The 24,892-nt window shown below is 24.2% G+C and overlaps 2 long non-coding RNA genes across 2 annotated transcripts; both read left to right on the top strand.

The window, feature by feature from the left end:
* Positions 1 to 15,778: 15,778 nt before the first annotated feature.
* On the top strand, positions 15,779 to 17,917 carry LOC136084326 (uncharacterized). Its single transcript, XR_010640483.1, has 5 exons — positions 15,779 to 15,965; positions 16,093 to 17,130; positions 17,244 to 17,294; positions 17,389 to 17,451; positions 17,577 to 17,917. It is a non-coding gene; the product is annotated as an uncharacterized LOC136084326 (long non-coding RNA).
* Positions 17,918 to 18,182: 265 nt separating this feature from the next.
* Positions 18,183 to 24,489, top strand: LOC136083869 (uncharacterized). The gene is made up of 6 exons (XR_010640168.1): positions 18,183 to 18,282; positions 18,559 to 18,609; positions 18,724 to 18,774; positions 19,058 to 19,095; positions 19,252 to 19,314; positions 23,522 to 24,489. It is a non-coding gene; the product is annotated as an uncharacterized LOC136083869 (long non-coding RNA).
* Positions 24,490 to 24,892: the final 403 nt, after the last annotated feature.

Raw genomic sequence — 24,892 nt, forward strand, 5'->3', positions numbered from 1 at the left:
GACCTGTTTTGATTTTTGCTGTTATTGGCATTATTTATGGATAAATGAACTCAACTTTGTAATTTTTATTTAGGTTCATCTTAATAGTTGCAAACCATTTCCACTTGATTGTCTTAATAAAAGTGAAACAAAGGTTTTGCGTAAAGAGGTAAACCTTATTATCAAAAAACAGTTTTATATTTCGGAATCAGGGCCGAATCCAGCATTTTTTTTATGTTTGAGATAACTACCAGACATGGAACAAGCTATAAACATTTATATGTTTATATTTATGTCAAACAAGGCGCTTTGCGAAAAGTTGCGTCATAGCAAGAAGTTGATAAAGTATTTTATATTCTTTTCTTTAGTAAATTTATATTCACCGATAAATTTTTCAAGCGTTCAAAAATTATGGCTAAATATGGTTTGACCCCCTTCAATAAGAAGGGATAAGAAATTTTCTATAAGATATTTAACAAAATATTTTGTCAACTTGTTGCTCCCACGTTTAGGGCAAATGTGGCAAATATTGTAGGTCTTTTTTGTTCCCAGGCTCCAATCATTACCATTTTCTGCAAACCATTCTTATCTTAACCAGAAATAAGTATAAACATATAAATGTTTAGAGTTTGTTCCATGACTGAAAGTTACTCTTAAACATCAAAAAATACTGGGTCTACCTCTGGGTAACTAAATTGACATTTTAAGTAAAATTTTTTATAGAAACTATAAAATTATAAAAAAAAATTATACATAGATGAGTTCCCATACCATGGATCATTGCGCCCTTACATTTATACTTTGTCAATATTTAAAAATTAGATGCACTTTTATAGTAAGACAATAAAATATACTTTACTTGTGAGAAAGTAACCTTTCCAAACACGTACAATGAAGCAAAAAGCTTAAAAAGAAACAATAGGCGGATTTTTTTAAAATGCATTATTACTATCAACTTTTTGTTATAATTTATTAACAAACTTATCAATTCAAATGATGAAAAAGTTTTTTTTTTGATCCTCTCATATCTAGTATTCTACTCAGACAAGCATTTTTCTCGTAAAACAAAAAACATCCTCTAAAATTTCCACACACTTTATGCTTTTAAACTTTGAAATATTTTTAAATTTAGATGATTTATTCACTTTTTCTATTCGTAAAGCCTCATTTGGGAATTTTTTTATCTGTTTCGAAAGCCAAAATTCTGAAATTTAAAAAAAATTTTTATAAGTAATTAAACATATTAGCTGAATATATAAACTTTCTTTATGTATTCTGTATATTTTCGGATATATATATATATATATATATATATATATATATATATATATATATATATATATATATATATATATATATATATATATATATATATATATATATATATATATATATATATATATATATTGAATATTAGCTAAAAAAATATATTTTCTGATAAATATACCAAAAGTACACCGACGTTAAAATAGAGTTAAACAAGGTTGTTATTTAGGTTGAAATAACAATTGAATAACGTTGGAAATGGAAGGGATGGATAACCTTTAATTTCTAAAGTTTTTTTTTCCAAGGTTATAACTTAAAATTTTCCAAAGTTATTCAATGCTAATTAAAATTGTAATTTCGATGTAAAAATAACGTATTTATAAAGTAAAAGTCGGTAGTCATGCGGACTCAAAACCCAATGACATGATGCACTGTAAATTGAACTGTCCTTTACGCTACATAATCATACTGATTAACGATAAAGTAACTAGTATATAGTAGCATTTTATAAAAAGACAATTTTAAGATAATAGAGTTTACGATATTTATAAAAGTGGAGTATTCATTAAGAACAAATTAAGTAAAGGTGTTATAACGGCGTAAATCTGACAAAAAGTTACGTTAGTTTAATCAACGTTATTACAACGTTGTAATTTTGATGAAAAACAATGCTTGTGTAACCAATGTTATTCGTATCGTTGATATTCAATCATTTTCAGTTGCGGTAAATAGATGTGTTTTCTTCTAAAAAAAAATTTTTTTTACGAATTCTAAAACAAGTTTTTTAAGTTAACACTTGTTATCATTTTAATTGTGGTTAAATATGGCAGTTACCATTAGCAAGACTTTTTGCGTAGTTAGCATCGTGGTATGCGGACGTATTTTTTATTCGCGGTGCAAAAAGTTCGAAACTTTAAGTTAAAAATGGAAATAACAATGAAGAACAATGATAAAATCATTTCAACCAAACGTGAAGTACACAAAAAAAAAAAAACATTCTAAAAGAAACAGAACAATTACTAAAGGAGCAGGAAAAATCATTTACTTCAATAATGAGTGCAAACCTTACAATTATTACCGATAGATTAGGCATTATAAAGAAAGATAATTACAACATTAAATAGAAAATGTTGAGTTCTAGAAAAGATATCAATAACATTAATTAAAGTCTTTATTTTCAAGAAGATAAAATATCAGAAAAATTATCGCAAATAAAAAAACACTATGACAATGAACCAGAAAATTTGGAAATCTTTCAGGACGAAATAACTTAAGAGTAGATGGATTACACGAAACACCAGAAGAAAATTGGGGTGATTGCGAAAAAGCGGTAAAAGAGCTATTAAAAAACAACTTAAAATAACAAGTGTCAAAACAAACAGAACAAGCTGAGAATACTTGTATTAAAACTCTTAAATTTCCAAAAAGAAAACAAATTTTTTAACACAGTAAAGCACCGAGAAATCGTCCTATACATTAATAAAGACTTCGCTCCATAAACAACTGAACACTAAGGAAAGTTTTTGGAAGAAGTAAAAAATAATGCAGTGAAGGTAAATATGCTATTTTAAAATACAATAAAATATTTATTCGAGATTTCAAAATATAGCCCTGCGTTTTAATTAGGGATGGCAAAAGTCCCAAACATTTTTAATCCCGGGATAATAATGAATAACATAGGTTTTAAGTATTTATCAAGCACTTACAATTGATTAATTTAATTATGATATTAATAAAGTACTTCGTTCATTTATGAACCTAAGTAATTTAAATTAAAAAACAATTCCTCAACATGATAACAAGCACAAATGAATCAATAACTAAAAATAATATGAACATGCATCTAAATATTAACACGCTAATGAATATTATTATTAGTGCGCATAGTTACGCATAGTTACGCATTGTTCGTATTGTTACTTACGGTTCTGCATTCTGTAAAATACACTATTTCTTAGTTTTTAAGTAGTTTTTAGACTTTTTATGCGCGGTTTTATGTTCCATGCGGTTTTTCGAGTAAGGTCAGCAAGCGAATTAGAGCTGATTTCCTTTTATTTTCAAGAAGAATTGATGTTGTTTATTGTTTATAATAAAAATTTAAGTAACCGTTTGTTTGTTGTTGATTATTTTTATTTTTCTAATTTTTATCGCCTGTTTTCATTTTTAAAAGAATTTAGAACTAAAATGTCTGATAAAATAGTTTTTTTAGTACAATCTAGATATGAATACTGTAATTTATTTAATCTTCTAAAAATGAATACTGTAATTTAATAGTGTTAGTGTCGTTTCACTTTCTTTTTTAATGAAAAACTTTCTAGGCTTTTCAAAAGCGTTTCTTTACTCCACGCAGTCTTTCAAGCAAGGTCTTCAAGCCGATTAGAGCTGATAAATTTTTAGTTTCAAGTGGAATTGATGTTGTTCATTGTTTAAAAACTAAAGTTGGTTTGATGTTCGTTGTTTTTATTTTTCAGTTTTTTTTAAAAAAAAGTTAGAACTAAAATGACTGGTAAAATAGTTTTTTTTTAGTACAATATTTTTTTATAGTAAAGTGTTTCAGTTTTGTCATTTTAAGCAAGTATTGTTTTATTTTTTAGAGCAGTTAGAAGGAGCTGAATTGCTTTTTAGTAAGTATATAGTGTATAGTAGTTTATTTATAGTTTATATTAGTAACATAGTTATATTAGTTTATTTATAGTTTATAATAGTTTATTTAGTATATAGTAGTTTAATTATAGTTTATATTAGTAAGTTTATTTATAGTTTATATTAGTTCATGTTTATTTATGGTTTATATTAGTAAGTTCATTTATAGTTTATATTAGTTCAAGTTTATTTATGGTTTAACTAGTAAATTTATTTACAGATTATAGATTAGGAATAATGAGAATAAAAATTGTTTTTAGACAGGCAAGCCGACAGCGACTTAAGCAAGTTTTATCATTTAGATTTTATTTGAGTACGAATGTAGCATTAGCAATTTTATTGTATGTAATTTTATCTCAATTTTTATTTTTAGACAGACAGATAGAACTCAGTAAGGACTTAGATTTTGTAGATTTAAAAGCTTCTTTTGAATATCCTTTTAAATCATTGAATATGCTTTATATATTTTAATAAATTTTGTCATTTATGTGTGGTAGCATCATCAGTTGGTGCATCAGCAGCTAGTGCATCAGCAAATAGTAATTTCTGTTATTTTATTTTGAAAAGAATCAATAAATATTGTTTATTTAAACATAATTATCAGGATAAAGTAGATAAGATAGATAAAACAGCATTTTTATTTAATATTTTTTTATTTGGTTATAACTTCAGTTGCACCAGCCACAGCAGATAACTTAGTACATTTATTTTAATACTTGAATTACATTTGTTACTTAACTTTTCAAACAATAAATATTGTTTATTTCAACATTATCGTCAAGATTATTAAAATAAACTTTCTATTTGATAATTTATTTTAGTTGCTTCTGGATCAACTTTAAATAATGGTAACTCATTAATTCGTATTTTGTTATAGATAAATGTAGATAGAAAAATGTAAGTTGGAAATTTTTGTAGTTTTAAAAGCAGTAAGCTTTTTTCTAAAGGTTCTTTTTATTTTTGGATTAAATCCACTTTTTTATAATGTACCCTAATATTTTTTGTCATTTTGAGATTTGTTACTTTTCTGCTTTTTATTTAATACAAAAACAAGCAATAAATATCATTTTCATTTAGCTTCTTCGACTTTATTATCCAATAACTGAATAATTTTCTTTTGGTAGTTTTTCACTTAGGTAAAGCACTTTCAAAACATTATAATAGTGTCCTAATTTTTTTAAATAGCAATGAAGTAATAAGTAAGTTTGATTTTATTACCTAGATTTTCTTTTTCACTTTTTTTTTAAGTTAAATTAAAAATGTTTTTTTTTATTTTAGATCTGAAGCAACAGCTTGGTAAGCAAAAGTATATATATATATATATTTTTTATTTATTTATTTATTTCGCCGTTTAATAACTTTTAAAATTTACAAGGTTTATAAATAAAAAAAACTGGCGGGGCCAGTTTTTTTTATTTATAAATCTTGTAGAAGTACATTTTGTCTTATCACCGAGCCCCAATCGTACGTAGTTACAATAGCCGGATAATATATTTATACTTTACAAACTATTTATTAAAAATTATAAATATAAAAATAAATAACAATTAGTCTAAGAAATACTTCAAGAACAATATTCATGTTAAGAGTAATAATCAAGTAAACAAGAAAAACTGAAAGAAAAGTAAAAAAGAAAAACAAAAAATAAATTAATTAATTAAAGAGCACGTATTTTCAAGAGCCACACTATATACGTATATTATACAAAGTATTTGTTGAAGAATATGAACATAAAATTTATAACAATTTGTAATAAAGTAATATTTAAGTAAAGAACAAAAAATTCAAAATAAATGAGTACTTAATTTAAAAAAAACCGTTTTATGTATGTATATTTCTAACCAATTTAATTATAAGTAAAATAAATAACAACTCATTAATAGTTAAGTAAAATGTTGAAAAACTAAGATTTCACCAATAACTTTTAAGATTAGAGGAAACACCATAACTCAAATAATGAAAAAACTAACAAACAAAAATTGATAAATTGATAAATTCTGATACATATTTTACATAAATGATTTTTAGTTTAAAAGAGGCATTTAAAATCGGATATATTAAAATCCATATGTAATATTGTATACATAAATTATGTTAGTGTGTCAATGTTCCTAAAGAACAGAACAAAAAATTGGTAAAAACACTTATCTAATTTTTTTTTTCTTCAACACAGTGTTTCACCATCAGTAGGTTCATCAGGAAGAATTCTTCCTGATGAACCTATTACTACTAATATTAATATTGTTATCATTATTATTATTGTTGTTATTATTATTATTATTAGTAGTATTATTAACACCGTTATTTTTATGTTATAAAGTTTATTATTTTTATTACATATTATGAAAATTAGCATTATATTTATTTGAATTAGATATAACCCTGACATTAGCAGGTGTTTACTTTATATTAGTAAAATTACTATTTGTAAACATCCTTGAATGTAAAATCTTATTTCAGAAATAAATTATTGATATTGATTGATTGACTAAGCATTTACACTCACAAAAGATCTTATCTTTCATTTGATCGGCCATGTGATAGCGCACTTAGATACAATTCTCGCTGCGATTCCATTATCGTCGTAAAGCGAATTTCTTCGCTTTTTGAACATTTTTTAAACACAAACCTCTGTCAATTACATGCGCGTTTAGACATTGAAAAACAACCTTTAAGAAGAGTGTAGCCGAAACGCAGCTTTTATTTGCATATAAAACTTTTCATGATATACAACCCCGAATTTACATTGCTCATAACTTGAGAAAAAAACATTATTTTTAAGAGAAAATTTAAATGGCAACTCTGTTAACATTAAAATTTATTATGATAAATTGTAATCTTTAAAAATCTATTTAACGAATGTAGAATCTGGCTAAGAAACGTTAAGGTGACCAAGAAATGTCACCTTAACAAAAAAAGTCGCCTTAAGTGTGGTATTTTTACCGCAAATAGTCACCTTTAGGTCGATCTAGGAATATATATATATATATATATATGTATATATATTAGTATAAACACTTTTCTTAAGTGTTTCAATATTTTCTTACTTCTACACAGTGTTTCACCATCATTAGGTTCAATCAATCAATCAATCAATCAATCATATATATTCTGAAAATAAATTTTCACGGCTATTTACAAATAGTATTGAAATACTAATCTCAAGTAAATACCTTGAAAAATAGTTTATTTATTTACAATTAATCTTAGTAATAATAATAATAATAACAACAATAACAATAATAATAATAGTAATATATTTAATAATAATAACAATAATAACAAAAATAATAATAATAATAATGATAACAATATTAATATTAGTAGTAATAGTTATAATAATAATAATAATAATAATAATAATAATAATAAGAAGAAGAAGAATGTTGAAGGAACGATTTTTGAATTGATAGGAACAATTTCCGAAAGACGTAGGAACGATTATTGAAATGCGTAGGAACGATTTTTGAATTCGCGCATTGTTTAGCCGTATGGGTTCTTTAACTTGTTTATATTTTTGCGTAATTTAAATATATTTAGTAATTCAACGTGATAATCGAAGAAAGTTAACAAATACTGATAAGATTTAATTTTTAAAGCAATTTTTAAAAAAAAAATTTTTAAAGTCTTAGTAAATTATCATTTAATAAGAATGTATTCAAATGTAAGTAACGATGTTCTTTGATATTTAAATTAAGTTACTATTGTTTTTTTTATATATACCTTACACTATAGTCTAAGGTATTGACTTAGATTATACCTTTGATATACCTTTGACAATAGTCTAAGATATTGTCTTAGACTATAGTCTAAGGTATAGTCAAAGGTAGACTATAGTCTAAGGTATATACCTTAGTACTAAGGTACCAAGGCTTATTATGTAATTTTAAAATAACTTAACTTAATTATGAAAAGGTTTTGTTAATTATTATTTATCTACTATTATTTGCAAACTTAACATTGTATAATTAACGCAAAAGTACTAGGAGAAGGATCTAAATTATGATGTGTTTTTCAATCTTAAGAAGTAGCTTAGCTAAGTTAAAGCAAAATTTTAAATAGTATCATAGGTTGTGTGCTATCATTATTAAAAAAAAAGGTTGCGCTATATGGGTAAAAAAAAACATAATATAAGTATGTGAGATAAAGTTTTTAAAATTTTTTACTAAAATTTTGACATATCGATTTGTTAAAGAAACTGTGACATTTGCTTACCATTTATCTTAATTGCCTCTTACAAATACGCTTCCTGTATTATCTTATTTGATTTTTTTTTTCAGGTCTCTTTTTTTTGTCCTTAAAAGCTTTGATAATTTAATGCATTTGTGCCATAAACTGCTGATAACAAAGGTTCAACGTTAAGTGTTTTTTTAAAATGACTCACCATTCCTAACACTTGTAGTGCTGTTCGCTGTTCAATCAATATTTATTTGTGGAGTTAGTGCAAAAGTAAAAATTAAATAATTTTTAGCTTTACCATTAAAAAAAATAACTTCTTTTTGGATCACAAAACAACAAAAAAAATGACAACTTGGAACTAAAATAAAAAACAAAACAAAAAAAAACTGAAAAATTTAATTATAGATATTAGTCTATTTTTGACTTTTTTAAGACAATGAATAAAAAGTAGTTTATATGGCTTATACCAAATATAGATATTTATACTATACAGAAAGTATAGATATATAAACACAAATAACTTATTGTTTCAACTAGAACAATAGACAGTCATGTCTATTGTTATAGTTGAATAAACTTGAATGTTCTCAAACATCTAAAAAAGCCATGTCCAAGTTGTAGCAACTAAATAATATATGCGTGGTTAGGATAAAATCTAGTAAAGTGACCCTATTTCAAAAATTCTAAACCTTTTTGAAATAGGGCCCTAAAAAGCAATTTAGCCTAGTGTCCCAAAGGGTGTAAATCCGGCCCTGACAATAGAATAATTTTTACTAAAAGTTCAACCAATAAGTTACATGTCAATAAATCAGTCACTAAATTATTGAAAAGTATATTAATCATCAAAGTTATCAACTCAGATTAATCATTAATTTAAGTTATTAGATTATGGACAAGTTTAGTTAATATTTAACTTATTTAAATAATGTGTAAGTAATACACTTGGCAAAATAAGGATAATCTTAATAAATACTTAACTTTCACTATATTTCAAATGATATTTCTTATGTTTTCAATTGTTGAAAATTTATTGACATTAAAATAAATAATAAAAAATAAAAAAATGGCATTTATTTACTACTAGATAGCAATAATTTAATTGGTGAATAATCTTTAATTTTTCTTATGATATATGTTATGTTCATATTTATTATATGTGATAACAACATTAACAAACTTGTGTGGTAACTACATAAACAAATGTGCCCCCACCCCCGATTTATCTTGGGTTGGTTTTGTCATAAATATATACCAATCTAGAGCATCCTAGAAGTGTACTTGAGCATCCAAATTTTTGAATGAAATGGTGGCAAGAAAAAAGGTATTATAATAATTCTACACATTTTAAAAAAATGAACCAACATACCATGGCTAAAACTTTGAGGTTTAATCAACAAATTTTTTTAACAACACTAAAGTTGATAAAAACTTTAGCAACTATAAAAAAACAAAACTTAATTTTTGGCAGGTGGCAAGAATAAAGGTTTTTTAACAGTTATAAACAGTTTTAAAAAATAAACTAACATACCTTGGCTAAAACCTTGAGGTTTAATCAACAACAAAGTTTTTATCAACACTTAAATTGATGAAAACTTTAGCAACTATAAAAAAACAAAACCCCAAAAAAGAGTTTAACTGTTCTTCTTTTTAAATAATATCTAAGTTGATCTCAAACTCTAAAAACTTAGACCACTACACACATTAGCATAGCACTAACGCAAAACAGACTTGAAAAACATGGCAGAAAAAATAGGTTACCGTAAAAGTTGAAAATATGCATACCTGATAATAGCATATAAATTAAATAATAACATTGTTGTTGTCAGTATATGTCCTTATTTCTCATTAATTTGCTATTTGTTTATTTCAAGTTCAAAGTACATAAGCAACTATTTTTGGGGTAAAATAAATTGACAACAACAATTTTTTTTTTAAAAAAAAGTACATTTTGAAATCTTTAATACCAAAATCTGTTTTTAAAATTAGCATTGAAATATATTTAGAAGTTATATAGTAGTAATATATATTAAGTAAAAGGGTTGCATTTTTGACATGATTTAACAAAAAAATCACTAAAATTTTGACAGTTGTTGTTGTTGTTATAGATATAGGGAAGAAAGAGGGTACAAAAGTTTCTAAAAATATAAACTCTGTTTTTCTACTGTACAATGAAATTGTTTATTCTATAAACAAAAACTTTGCTTTTTAGAGAAGAAAGCATGAAGTCAACACAGTAACAGAGGAATTTAAATATTTTCGTGCTTGTAGTCAGGAAAATGAATGGTTTTTATTGATAATGTAATAGGTTAGTTAGATCTATTATTTTATTTTTTGATATTTTTCATTCATTTCTTTTATTTAACTTTGATAAAAGTTATATGTTTTTGTGATTAAAAGTTATATATATATATATATATATATATATATATATATATATATATATATATATATAATATATATATATATATATATACATATACATATACATATACATATACATATACATATACATATACATATACATATACATATATATATATATATATATATATATATATATATATATATATATATATATATATATATATATATATATATATATATATATATATATATATATATATATATATATATATATATCAGGCCTTTCGATTTCGATGCGTAGCGAAAACGCGTAACGCATTTTTAAGTAACTCAACTCTGCAAATATTTTGCATCGTTAGAAGTTATATTGCGTCACTAGCGTCTTTACAAGTACCGCATTGTAATTAAAGTTATTTTATTAACGCGTTAAAAATGATACAAAAAGTTTTTTTTTTTTCACTATAACAAAAGTTACAAATAAAATCAAAGTTCTTATTAAAAAAATCATTTTTATTATTTTTTTCAAATATAAACTAAATTTTATTTTGAAAAAAATATTTTTTTCATGAAACGTAAAATATTTGTTTATTTTCTTATGATTTTACATTTGGTTTTTGGTTATTTTATCAATTGTTAATAAATTTTTTCTTATTTAATTTGTGAACTCTTTTTAATAATGTTTTTAAACAATAGAGTTTTTTTTTGTTATTTATCAGTTACCGATAACACATTCGTGATCGTAATTTATTTTCATAAATTAAATGAACGTCATTAAAACTTTACGTTATTGAATTAACAATAAACAAAATATGTTATTAATAAAATTTTTACATCAAAATAAATCGTGTATTTTTTAAACTATTATGACTAAAAATAATTTTTATATTTAAAAGGAATTTATATATTTAATTCCTTAAGATAAAACTTAAACACTTTATTTTTTTTTAATAATTTTTAATAAAAAAAAAAAAAAAAGGAAACAAACTGTTTCTTTAACAAAAAAATCTATTAGTTTACAATTGCGGTTAAATGCTTTTACTTACGCCTTTATTTCTTCTGAATAAACGTTAACGATAATCAAAAGATAATTTAAATATTCTAAAAGATATAAGTTTTTGCGTAGCGCAAAACTGCTGAGCGCGTAGGCAAATCGCCTTTTCGCAAGCAAAATGCGAGCTGCGTAACGCTTCTTAACAAGGCCTGATATATATATATATATATATATATATATATATATATATATATATATATATATATATATATATATATATGTATATATATATATATATATATATATATATATATATATATATATATATTATATATATATATATATATATATATATATAATCTTGCTTTTAATCCTAATACAAATCAAAATTTTTGTTGTTGTTCAAATTTAAGTTAAATGCTGATTTAGGATATGGGGTTTTCACTAAACGAGAGTTTAAGGGTGGCGATCCTTTGTTAGAATATAATGGAAACCTTATAACAAGAAAAGAAGCCAAAGAATTAAGCAATTTAAATAATTGTATTCATTTTATTTCATTGGTTCTGTTGTAAGCAACATTCTTGAACACATAGCCATAATATTGTAATTTTCTTTTTAAATTCACTATAGTTGTTTTTTTTTTTTTTTTTTTTTTTTTTTTTTTTTTATGTTTAGGTTCTAAATATAATTTTTTCAATTACAAATTTCAATTTTTTTTTTAGTTTTTGTGGCATTGATTTAATTTCTAATTTTAATCTAAAATTAGTTTTAGTTCATTTCTTACAATTCAATAATTTAACTACTTGTTTTATTTTCTAATTCAGTTAATATTTTACTTCTATCAAATAATTTAGCAATTTTTTAAAAGGTATAAATTATTAAGTATCTTTATAAAAGTTTTAAGACTAAATAAAATATGGCAATATGGCAAAATAAAAGGTTATATGGTTGAAGTGTATTAAAACACTTTTTTTTTTGAAAAATTTTTTCAACAAGAGTTGTGCCAAATGTGCCTTCATTATTCTTGTCCTGTACTACACATGTGAATCTCTATTAATTAGAATCATTATTCTATTCTTTAAAATCTATTTTTTTAAATCTTCAGATATTTAAATAACTTCTTGGTTAATACTATAGAATAGGTTGTTCCTATAAAAAAAACTTCTTAGAGTATACTACAATTTTAGATTTTTTTACAATAAATTCAAGGTTCATTTTTATGGCCTTAAATGTTCAATATTCACTATCCATATTAGATTTATACAACATGGGTTATACAACGGAATTTTTAAAATAGAGAAGTTTTGATGTTTTGTTTTTGTTAAGATTTATAATTTGTAATTGTTTTTTCTGTCCTCGGAATTGGGAAAAAGGAGGTTTGCAATAATTTGCCAATCTTTTAGAGATCAGCAAATAAGTTTGATACAAAGATTATACCATAAAACATAGAAACACGGTTGGCAATTTTTCGCTGACCTCAAACATTTCTAGTTCAGCATTGCAGAATTATCTAATTCTAAGAGCTATCTTTTTTTAGCATTGATGCTACACATTCAACGTGCATGGATAAATTTATTAATGATTCACCAGATAAATATGCCAATTGTCAACCCAAAACATGTGTTGTAAATGGAATACCCCATCTTTTGTTATATGCAAAAAAGTATATTGCTAAAGACTCGGAACTTAGGTATGACTATGGGGACAGTTCTAATCAACAATGGAGAAAATCGGTAAGTTTATTTACTTGCATTTTTTTTTCTTTTTAAAATTATTTTATAAAATAATTTTGTTTATATTATTTTAATGTTTTAAAAATTGATAATTTTGTAAAGTATTATTGCAGTTTTAAGTTAAAAAAAAAATCTAGGCAAAGTATCAGGAACCATTTACCATGAGTGAAGTTAATGCATATCTACGAGGACAAGTAACTTTTATTTAATTAGAAACATTTTAATCTTTTTAAATTTAAATTTTCTTTTTAAATTTAAGCTTGTTCCTGATATGGAAGGTTTTAAAATCCTACATAGAAGGATCTATGTGTTTTTTTTTTAGAAAATATGCATTATAATTCTTTTTAAATTTTTGTATTAAAGCCTTTGCAGAGAAATCGAATCCTAACAGCATCAATGGCAAGTTTTTTTCTTTATATACAATTTAACACACAAAATTTGCAATTAACAGTGATCTAATCCTATTGTCTAGCTTTTTATCACACAACTTATACTGAAAATCTTTTGAACAAAATTTGCTAAAGATAAACTAAAAAATGAAGTAAAAATGCTAAATTTTCTCTTTAATATGTTTTAAGATGATCAAGCTTGAACGCATAATTTTTTATCTTTTCTAAATTTTTGATAAAGCCCAAAACACTTCAGTTAATTTTAATTTAATTTTGCTTATTTTAACTTTGATTTGATTGAATTTAACTTTGATTTGATTTGACTTATCTAGACTTAGTTTTGCTTATTCCTACTTTAATCAAATTTTGCAAAATGAATTAAATACATCTAACAAAAGTTATAAATGGAAAAAATAGTGCTTTAATCTTCATATCATAAATTAATGTAATTTTAATCAACCAGTAATTACTTTATCAAAAAAGTTAAATTAAAGTTCTATATATTTGTTTCATATAAAACAAATCAGAATTAATAAAAGTCAGTGTGATAAAATTATGAAAAAATTATTGATGCCCTGTTTGTATCAATTTTTGTGGTAAATTTATTCTATAATGATTTATTAGATAGTTTATACAAATTATAAGATATTTTACTGTAGTTAATAGAAAATGATTAAATTAACAAGTAAGAATTATATTTGATTTTCAAATAAATATGTGTTATTTAAATACTGTTTTATTTTTAGTTGTTTTCATCATTTAATAATGAAAAGTCTGAGTTAAAAAAGGTTTTTGTTTATTTATATTTAAAGAAATTATTTTTTATTCTTTATTGGTTTGAAAGTTTATAGAAATTTTATTTACTATTAAAATTTTTAGTTAGGTTTAGTTCTTTTTTTCAGAAGTATTTAAAATGATTGTTAGAACTTTTATATTTCCACTCTTTTTAGTTAGATTTAGTTCTTTTTTTCAGAAGTATTTAAAATGGTTGTTAGAACTAGTATATTTCCACTCTGTAGATAAATTATCAGAACCATTCAAACTAGATCTAAGGTCAGGTAAATAAAAAAAAGAAATTGCTTTTACTTAGTAATTAGCCAGCTTTATGTGAATAAAAATTTCAGCAATTTTGCTCTTTTATTCGTGCAAAGCAAAACAATTACTGAGCATTTTTGGAGTAAATTGCTTAGCTTGAAGTGAATAAAATTTGAGCCAATTTGCTGAATTTTTTTTTTCTGGTGAAGATAAACAGTAACTTCAAAAACACTGATTAAAAGCATTTGTTTTTTTTATATACCCTGCCTCTATTCTCTTGTCCATCCTTTTTTTTTTTGATAACATTTATCATTTTTTGGCTATACCAATTTGTATTGGTTGCAATTTTTCAAACAAAAATTTGTAAACTCTTCCAGCTATTATTGTATATGTATCATTTTTACTCAATTCAGAAACAGCAGTTTCAGCTGTTACAAAAATGTTGTTTACAGTAAAAGAATGCGTCTTGTATCCATTTGGTAAAAAAGAAGTTTGTATATTTAAATATTTTAATTCTTATCTTTGAAAAAAGTTTTTAAAGTTTAATTAAGTATATTAAAGTTTATTTAAAGTTTTATGTTTTGTTAAGAATTTTGTTAAGTTATCTATAACTATAAAGTTGCTAAAAAGCAATTACTCATACTCAATATCGATTATTGACATATTTTGTATATTTTTACGTTTTGTATCTTTTAAAGCTTTTATTTTTCCAGTTGAATTTTAATATTTTTCATTTTATCCAATATTTCAAAAAAGAAGTTATGATTTAATTTGTTTTAAGTAGGCTGGCTAAGTATTTTGTTAAATTTATATTTTGTTAATTTTTATTCAGTTTTTTTGGCTTTTAGGATTTAAGTTGCATTTTGTCATCTAATCAAATGAAAAGCAATACTTTCAAAGAATGGTAAGAAAATATTTCTAATGAATATCAAATCTAATGATCTGTTTAATGAATCTAAATGTTGAGTTAACAGGTTATTTAATGAATAATAATATTCAAAATTATTTAAAATTCCCATATAAATTCTAGCAATGAAGATTTACTTGAAAAAAGTATAATTTGAGGAGGCTTATCACAAATATTGTAAGTTAACAGATTTTTTGGTTTTATGGTTATTTTAAACCTTGATTAGTGCATATCAATTAAGTGTTTTTTATTTTGGTTTGTAGTTGTTTTGAGAAATGCACCGAGCTAGAAGAACAATATAATGAAGCATTAAAGTATGGAATAACCATATTATAATTGTTTTTGTAAACTTTTTAACAAAAACAAATATTTGTGCGTTTATTTAATATTTCTGTTTATATTAAGTCCTTTTTAAGTTTCAGCAGTAAAGATATTTTAATACCAGATGAAACATTTTCGAAAACCTCATCTCAGATATAGTAAGTTATTTAGTGTTTGCTACTACACAATTAATTAGGATTTGAAATTAAAAAATGATTCATTCTTAAACTTTATGTCCAGATTTGTGCATATTAATTACATGTTTTTAAATTTTGGTTTGTTTAGAATAAAGTACTCGTGAAGATAACTCTGAAAATTTATTTTCCAATTCACTTAACAGGTTAGAGTTGTATTGATCACAAAAGCAAAGTTAAATTTTTTTCATTGTTTTTTCCAAATTATTAAATTTAAACTTTAAACATAAGTTTTAATAAAAAAGTTTCACCGCGAATGATAGTTGCTGCCAAATGTTTGACAGATATATCAAGAAGAAAGTAAGTTGCTTCTATTCTAGTAACACTTTTCCAGTTTATTTAGTTTTTCGTTGTAAGTTGATGCATTTTATTATTTAAAACAAATACCATTTTGAAAAAGGTAGATTGATGTTGTTTACGACATCAATCTACTTTTAAATTTGTTATAAATAAATCTTTTTTAAAATTGAGATAATTCGTTTTATGTTGGTTTATAGCGATTCTGAAAGCAATATCTCGACATTTACTAGTGAAAATCCTCTTACAAGGTAAGTCATTGCTTAGTTAAATTAACTTTATTTTAACCTTAAGTAAAAGCTGTTATAGCCTAACAACTACTGTTGTTAAACTCCATACTCAACTCGCTGCGTTGAGTATTACAGCAAACATTTATTGTTATTATTATATTATTTATATAATATTCTTTGATGAAGCAAACAGTAAAGAAAGGAAATAAGATAATCTTAATACAAACATCACTATGAAGTTTTTATGTTTCGCTTTTTATTTTGTTGACAAATTGTTTTACAACCAATTGTTTTTAATTTCCATTACATTAAAGCTGTTACAGTTTGCTTAACTTTTTTGTGGTAAGTTGATTTGTAAGTTCTTATTTTTTAAACAACAAATACTATTTTAAAAAAGAATTTCGAATTTCTTTTCAATATAGATCAATGTTAGTATATATAAGTCATTTTTTAAATTGTATTTTTGCTTTTTATATTGGTTTATAGTAATTCTATAGCAATAACTGCCATATAAATTCTAGCAATGAAAACTTACCTAAAAGAAATAAAGACTTACCTAAAAGTAATAAAGATACAATTTCAGGAAGCTTATCACAAGTATTGTAAGTTTATTTGGTTTTATAGTTTGGTTTTGTTTTCAATGAAAAAGATTATCATTAAACTTTTTACCTTTGTTATTTCATATCAATAAAGTGTTTTTAATTTTGATTTGTAGTTGTTTTGAGAAATGCACTGAGTTAGAATAACAATATAACGAAGCATTAAAGTATGGAATAATCATATTATAATCATTGTAAACTTTTTAACAAAAACAATTACTTGTGCGTTTATTTAATATTTCTGTTTGTATTCTATTTAAGTTTCAGCAGTGAAGATATTTTAATACCAGATGAAATATTTTCGAAAAACTCATCTCAGATATAGTAAGTTATTTAGTGTTTGCTACTACACAATTAATTAGGATTTGAAATTAAAAAATGATTCATCCTTAAACTTTATGTCCATATTTTTGCATATTAATTAAATGTTTTTAAATTTTGGTTTGTAGTAGTTTAGAAGAAAGTTCTTGTGAAGATAACTCTAAAAATTTATTTTCCAATTCACTTAACAGGTTAGAGTTGTATTGATCACAAAAGCAAAGTTAAATTTTTTTCATTGTTTTTTCCAAATTATTAAATTTAAACTTTAAACATAAGTTTTAATAAAAAAGCTTCACCGCAAATGATAGTTGCTGCCACATGTTTGACAGATATATCAAGAAGAAAGTAAGTTGCTTCTATTCTAGTAACACTTTTCCAGTTTATTTAGTTTTTCGTTGTAAGTTGATGCATTTTATTATTTAAAACAAATACCATTTTGAAAAAAGTTTCAAATTTAAAAGTAGATTGATGTTGTTTAGATGTTATATATATATATATATATATATATATATATATATATATATATATATATATATATATATATATATATATATATATATATATAAAAATATTTTTTAGATGTTATAAATATATATATATATATATATATATATATATATATATATATATATATATATATATATATATAATATATATATATATATATATATATATATATATATATATATATATATATATATATATATATATATATATATATATGTATATATAAATATAAATCTTTTTTAAAATTGAGGTAATTCTTTTTATGTTGGTTTATAGCGATTCTGAAGGCAATAATTTGACAATTTCTAATGAAACTCCACTTATAACGTAAGTTTATTGCTTAGTTATATATTCTTCGATAAAGACAACAAAAACAACAGAAATATGATATTTTTTATGTTTTGCTTTTTATTTTGTTGGCAAATTGTTTTATAAATAGTTGTTGACAAACAGATTTTTATTTTATGAGCAATAAAACATGGAAAATGCTGGTTTTCTAAATAAATTTTTTTAAAGTTTTCTATATTCATATTTGAAAATTTTAATATTTATAAAAATAATGATAATTTAAAGATTCTTTTTTAAACAATTTTTGGTTTGTAGTTGCTTGGAACGGAGCGCTGATTTTGGTAATTCAAATAATGAATTATTAAAGTAAGTAACTTTGCTTGTAATCTTTTAAATTCAAGTTTTTTCAATTTAAAAATTCTTCAAAAGTTTATACCTAATTGATGGTGGTTTAACGTTTATTTCGTATTTCATTTATAGTGATGTAGAAGAGAGTACTGTGGTTGATTGGGCATGTAGCCAATATTTATAGTAAGAATGCTGCTTTTCTCTTTTAAAGAACATAATAATTAGAAATTATGTTTTTCTTTATTAAATTTTAATTGCTAATATGAGAAATGCACTAATTCCTGTAAGATATTCAGCTTTGAAGACTCAACAAAAATAATTAATGGATATTTTAACAGATATTAAACACAACAAAGCAAAAGAAAAAAAAGTAACTTATTTAAACTGATTAAATGTTGTGCGTACTGATAAAAAATTTTTTTACTTGATTTGTAGTGCTTTAGAGTTTTTTTTACTTTATTTGCAGTGCACTGAGTTTGATGGACAAAATAATCAAGTATTAAAGTATGTGATTCACAAAAAAATTTTTATTAATATAGTAATTAATAATATAATAATATTTTAGGATAATAATAATTAATCATAAATATGACTTCAACAAAAAACGTTGTACATATGTGTATTAAATTAATATATCATCATTATTTTTTTAAATTTCAGCGACCAAAACAATAAAATACAATGTAATAGAGAAACACTTACCAAAAGTTCATCACAGATATAGTAAGTTGTTTATTTTTTACTATCTCTGTTAATTTGGATTTGCTTTGAGATAAACTTTATGCCCTGGTTTATGCATATTAGTTAAAAGTTATTAGTTTTGTTTTGTAGTGGTTTAGTAGAAAATACTTGTGAAAATAGTGCTGAAAGTTTTTTAAAGTAAGTTTATAGATTTTATTATTTAAGTTTAAGTTTTTTAAAGTAAGTTTTAAAGTAAGTTTATAGTATATAGTGTGTTTACTGCTTAGTTTTATTTTTATTCAATGTTATTGGTTATTAAACAGAAATAAAAAAGTTTTTAAACTATTTTCAATTCTGAGTCAGAATTTTCAATAATTTGACTTAATTTTATATTAGATTTGAAAATAAGAAATTTTGTCCTTTTTGTCATGAGTCAAAAGTAAAATTAACAGATCATGTAAACTGTGTACATAAACGTCCTATTGAAATTAGCAAAAGTGTTGTTGGTTTATATAACTTGAGGAAGGTGTGTGAAAAAAAAGGAACTAAAATAAAATGTAAAAATTACCCTACAAAAAAAATGTGCCCTATACCAAATTGTTTCAAAATAACAAAAAATGTTGGAGAACACTTAAAAGGTAAAAAGCATAATTTAAAACCTGGTTCAGAATATTATATGCTTCTAAAAAGTGCTAAGAGTTATGAATTACAAGATCCTTCTGAGTCACCAAGTAAAATTAAAGAAAAATACAAATCATTTTCTCCTGCAACTATATCAAATGTTACAAATGATCAGCTGCTAGTGGACTTTAATATTCAAACTCAAATAGCTAGAGATCCATTTGAAAGAGATAATTTAATAAAGTCTGATTCAAAAGAAGAAGAAGAATTAAGAAAGTCTGATCAAGTTTCAAGCAGCCATTTATCTACTGAATCTACTGAACCATCAATTGTTGATTTTGTTATTTTTAATAATAAAGATGAAATTAGTGATGTTCAAAGTGATGCTTTTGATGATCGTGATGATGGTGACTATATACCCTCTGAGGAAGAAAGTGAAGAAGAAACATTAAAAAAACTTTCTCCGTCTATTGAAGATATGTTAAATGATTTTTATCTTTATCTTACAGGACCTGATAGAGCTAGAAAAAGAAGTTCTATTGAAAGGGTTAAAAATGATGTTAAAAGGATTTTTTTGGCTGTTGGTTTAACAAATTCAATAAAATTATTGTTTGAAAATGACACGGATGTGATAAGAAAAAACTATCTTCAAGTATATTGTGTAAACAGAAAGCTAGAAGCTGGTTCAATTAAAACATACTTGAACTCTTTAAAAGATTTTTGTTCATATCTTATAAAATCAAAGTATCCAGAATTTGACCTTTCTTTTGAAACTATATTTCAAACTATTTTAAACATTGAAAATTGGAGAAAAAATTACCGTGCTAAAGACAGTATAAGAAAACATAAAAGAGCTGAGGATGACCTTTTGATGCTTGTTACCCCTGAACAGGTAAAGAAATATGAGCAGAGCAAAAATGCATCAACTGCAAAAAAATTACTTGAGGATTTGAAAAACAATCCAAATAAAGAATTAACTATGTTTGAGTATTGTTGTTATAGGGACCATGTCTTTTTTATTATACACTTTGCCAGTGCCCATAGATCTGGTGTAACAGCAAATATGACTATGGAAGAATTTTTAAAAATTAAAGTTTTTAAAGATGGCATGAAGATGATAAATGTATGGGATCATAAAACTGTTTCAACTTATGGTCCAGCTAGAGTGACTCTAAATTCTATTGAATTTGAATGGATTGATGTTTTTGTGAATCATGTTAGAACAAAATTAACTGCCATTCATTCAGATAAAGTATTTTTATCATGGTCTGGGAAAGAAATGTCTTCTGGGGATATAAGTGGAAGATTACATTCTCTTTGGGTGAAAGCTGGTAATTTTGATGGGCGCTTTGTATCCAAAAAACTCACTGCTAACATTGTCAGAAAAACAACTTCCACATTAGTTCGTAATAGCGAGTTTTATAAAGATAGAGGTCTTGTGGCTGACTCAATGATGCACAGTGAACTAACTGCTGCCACTCATTATCATACCAGAAGTCAAGAGCTTAATGCAATTACTGGTGGCAATATTGTGTGCAAAAATTTTTGTTGTTCCCCGCTAACTAAAACAGACGAAGTTGTTAAAAGTTGTTTAACTGAGGGAAAAAAATGATCAACTTCTTAGGTCAGAGAACCTCTCAAGTAAAAATGAATATAGTTTTTCTTTGTTGAATACTCCTAAAAAAATCTGGAGTAAGGAAGAAACAAGTTCTTTAAATTTATTATTTCCTGATAATATTTCTCAAAATATATCATATAACCAAGTGAAGTCTATGCTTGCCAAATCTCCTTCAATTAACAGTTCACCAAGACAAGTTTATGACAAGCTGAAAAGAATGTAAAGAAAATATCTGGAAGATATACCAGAAGAATCAAAGGTTTTTTTTTTTAATTTTTATTGGTTCGGTCTTTTTTTCTTTTCTTCTTAAAATTGCTTCGTAACTTCTCCAAAAAAATTATAATCTTATATATTGTTTAAATTCTTCCGAACAAATAAATGAATTAAAAGTTTATGGAAAAGAATTAATTTTGGGAGGACCTCTATCACGAAGCCAAATTTTAAGTATCCTAAAAAACTCTCAGTTATTAAAAGATTTCACCATCACACAGTTGAGAACACGAATTAATCATGAGCGAAATTAAACTTGGCTGTTTCTTGACTACAACTTATAAATAAACAATTATTATTATTTTTCAATTTTTAAGTATATAAATAAACATTCCAGCCTTGTTGTTTCTTATATTAGGTCTTTTTTTCAAAATTAAGCTTAACCTTTAAGATTTCACACATGTGTGGCTTGAACAAGTTTATGGCCATTTCCTTATTTAAATATGCCACTATGAAGAAAAGAGTTGAATAAGTTTTTACAACCAGATGTCTTTCCTGGCATTAACCTGTTATGAAGATCAGGACTAATTATTTTTAATGTGATACCACTAGGTATATTACCATACAAGGTTTGCAAATTCCTCCAACCCTTTCCCACAAATAAATCGAGGGGTTTTATATCATAGCTTTCTTTCTTTTAGTTGTCTTCACCACAGTTAAAGAGCTTTACCTGCCATAATCAAGTATCAGTTTAACTTCATAACCAACAAGGATTGGTTCATATATATTAAATATTATCTTGCTTACATTCAATCACTAACAATTTGATAAAATTTGAAAAGGCAGTTTTTACAAAAATGGACAGGATTTTAGTATTTTTAAATCATCATTAATAAATAGAGACAATTTAAACTTAGATTAAGGTTTATTACTCTGTTAATTTGAAACTAATGACAAATTCTCGTAAATTATTTCAATTGAAAAAGAAAATTTTATCAAAAAAAGAACACATGATAAAAGTGAATAAGAATGATTATTATGAATATGAATAAGGACTTTTTTATGACACCGCATAGTGTAACCAATATAAACCTTATCCTTCGTAATTGTATTTGTAAAATTAAACCTATAATATAATAGCACTGTTATTTTTACCTTTTTTATTAAAACTGATTATAATTGTTAATTTAATATTGATTAAGATTTTATAAAAACAAATTAAAAATCGAAGGAGAGCTCTAAAATTCGATGTTAGATCTTGGCCATCTTTTAAACACACATTTAAGATAAATTTTCTTTTGAATTAAATTTTTAAAGAACTATAAACAATCTCTTACAGTAAATGACAATACAGTTTACAGTTGCAGACAATGTCTAATAGCCTTACAGTTAATGACAACCAATAGAGTAACATTTTTTCTGTCAATTGAAAACAATGTTCAAAATGCCAACTCAATCTAGTTAGTGTGTAATATAGTTGTATTGATTCATATTATGTAATACTTATATATATATATATATATATATATATATATATATATATATATATATATATATATATATATATATATATATATATATATATATATATATATATATATATATATATGTATGTAAAAGTATATATATATATATATATATATATATATATATATATATATATATATATATATATATATATATACTGGTGGCACTATAGGTGCTACCAGTTGGTAATAGTGCTAGTGAATATTGTAATATTGTTGTATTGTTATTGCAACAATAATTAAACTTGAATGATGTACCTTCTTTTTTTTGCAGTGGAAATCAGTAAAAGTTCAATTGGTTTGGTTCTGTCAGAATTTAATGGCAGTGAAGGGTAACAACAGTTGCTGCTAAAAAGATGTAGGTTTGAAACTGTCTTTGTATTGATTGTGTTCTTTCTTATAATATTTTGCTTACTTGATAAAATTAGTTAATTTCGACCAAATTAAATTTATAATAGTTATAATAGATCAAAGAATCTTCAAAATCAAGAACTCTTTCAAAGTTAAATTACAAGCAATTTGTCTTTCATTTTTGTTTTACAGTTATACTTAAAGAGCAATACGTGATATAAATACAAAGATGTGGTATTAAAAAATGCTACAGATAGGTAATTGAGGTAATTGTGGTAATTGTGGGCCTAAGGCTCATGATAAATATTACATCCGGCTCCGTATATATGTATGCACACAAGCACAAACAAACTATTTACGTATCGCTATTTATATATATAGGCTAAACTTTAGGCAAGTATTACGAGGAACTATTAAACTGTTATGAGCATCATATCATGTTGTACTCACTATACGTGTCGCTCAGTTTACTCGCCGATCCAATTTAACAGGATATTGTCCATTTTTCTAAAATATATACATAGATGCAAAATATTCAAAATGATTATATTGTTGTTTATATATTTAGGACACACATAAGCTAAAGATTATGAGGAACTGTGAAACTGCCATTGCCAACATATTTGATAATACTAGGCGCCTGAGTTAGTAAGTAATTTGAATGTCTGGTTGGAATAATTTTTAATTCTGTTATGCTTTTTACCCATAGTTGCTGTGGAAAAGCTCAATACCAAAGAATTAATACAGGCAGAGTTAGGCAGTGTCGGAGGATATATTTCGAAATAATAATCCATTGTAGTGACAATCGAACTACTACAATCTTTTGAATCAAAAATGTTTTTTAGATCGTATTCGGTTTTGAGGTAAAAAAAAGTAAACATGATTTGAAGTAAATTTCCATTTGTTTTATTTTTTTTAATAAAAAAATTTGAAACTAAATCTGTAGTTTTTTTTACAAAAGAAATATTTAATTTTTCTAGTTTTATATTACTTAAGTCAGCTAGGTATCCTACGCGTCCGCGTGTGTAAAAAAGAGACAGACAATTATACGGTCAATAATTGTCATAAAGTAGTCGGTAGCAAAAGATTTGACAACTTTCTTCTTTTTAAAACTTTTAAAATAAAGTTTCTTATAAATATCTTTGTTCAGAAAATAAAAATTTTAAGATAAATAACTAGTCTGTGAAGGAAACACAAAATCGTTTGATATAGTATAACTAGAGGCTCACAGAAAAAATCATTCTTAGTCAATGAAGCACATTTTCATATAGCTTTTAATTATTGATTGTCAAAA

The sequence above is a fragment of the Hydra vulgaris genome, chromosome 08 (genome assembly GCF_038396675.1).
Source record: "Hydra vulgaris chromosome 08, alternate assembly HydraT2T_AEP".
NCBI lineage: Eukaryota > Metazoa > Cnidaria > Hydrozoa > Anthoathecata > Hydridae > Hydra > Hydra vulgaris.